Source organism: Sinocyclocheilus rhinocerous, unplaced genomic scaffold (genome assembly GCF_001515625.1).
Source record: "Sinocyclocheilus rhinocerous isolate Xijiao unplaced genomic scaffold, SAMN03320098_v1.1 scaffold4023, whole genome shotgun sequence".
NCBI classification, from domain to species: Eukaryota; Metazoa; Chordata; class Actinopteri; order Cypriniformes; family Cyprinidae; genus Sinocyclocheilus; species Sinocyclocheilus rhinocerous.
The window spans coordinates 396,274-397,757 of record NW_015667282.1 but is presented as its reverse complement, the minus strand read 5'-3'; the positions used below and the strand labels follow the sequence as shown (position 1 = coordinate 397,757).

General features: G+C 36.0%; 1 protein-coding gene across 1 annotated transcript in view; it reads left to right on the top strand.

Annotated features, from left to right (window-relative positions):
* Positions 1-1,484, top strand: part of LOC107733592 (signal transducer and activator of transcription 1-alpha/beta-like) — a 30,013-nt gene that overhangs the window by 27,789 nt on the left and 740 nt on the right. The window lies entirely within an intron of this gene.

Genomic DNA, 1,484 nt, shown 5'->3' with positions numbered 1-1,484 from the left:
TCCCACTTTAGCACAATCAAATATACTTCAGTATATCTTTAGTTGCACTTCAGCACTACTTCCACACAATTAAAGTGCATGAAGTACAAAATTAGTTGTTCCAATTTAGCAGACTTTAAGTATACCAGTTTAGTATACTAAACGTACAATTGCCTGGTATTTTTATTAAGTACATAAATATGTAAATGTATTTGTAGTATACTTAGCATTAAATAAATGTATTTCAAATACATTTCAGTATATTTATTTTTTGTTAGGGATGTCAAAAGGTTTTCACATTGCATTTGGATTCAAGCATTACAAATATTTTTTTGTCTTTTTTCTTTTAGTCTGTCTGTCTTCTTTCCTGCTTGCTTTATTTCTTGTATAAAGGACACATGAATAAAGGGAAAAAAAGTCATGACACTACCCTTTACACACAAAGACACAGACAATGGACCGTAATGATTTGGTAACTTATTGTCAGATGGCAGCCACAATTACTCATCATAAAAGCCATTCAGGTGAGTCAGTGTGTGTTGATTTTTTATTTTTTTTATTTTTTTACATTTTAGGAAGTTTTATACGGTGGCCGAGAGAGCTCAACGAGCTGCAACTTAAGAAAACACATGCAAATTGAAAAAACACCAGCAAATTAAGAAAACATCTTCATCGGTTTGACAACACGCGCTGCAAATCCTCACAACACATGCAAATGAAGAAACGCGCTGCAAATCCTCACGTTGTGAGGATTTGCAGCGCGTTTCTTCATTTGCATGTGTTGTGAGGATTTGCAGCGCGTTTCTTCATTTGCATGTGTTGTGAGGATTTGCAGCGCGTTTCTTCATTTGCATGTGTTGTGAGGATTTGCAGCGCATGTGTTGTCAAATTGATGAAGATGTTTTCTTAATTTGCTGGTGTTTTTTCAATTTGCATGTGTTTTCTTAAGTTGCAGCACGTTGAGCTCTCTCGGCCACCGTAGGGTTTTACCTGGAGAAGAGATGCAGAAAAATGAAAGACCAAACAACAGTTGGCTTCTATACTGCGGACCTTATTTATAATAATAAGATAATTGACGTAAGCCAAAGATGAAAATTAAGCTGTAAAATTTGCAATGTTTCTTTAGCATAGGGACACCAATTGTGTGCTTAAGAATATTTGTTAGATTTATATTTTTCTTATGTTTGACCTTTACAATGTCTAGGATCTCTTTGAGGTTTTTTTGTGATTGTTTAATGGCTGTGTAGACGTGATCAGTCTGGCTCTCAGGTTCCGCTCCACTTCTCTCACCTCTAACAAATAACAAATTATGACGTTGCAACATCACAGATCTCAAGATCCGGCAGAATAAAGAATACAGAATCCTGAAAGCTGGTCTTAAAATACGCCTTTTGTCAGCCTAACATCCAGTTGTCTTTACATTTGCTCATTAAAGGTGGGGTAAGCGATTTCTGGTAGCCAATGTTGACATTTGAAATCACCAAAACAAACACGCCCCTACCCCA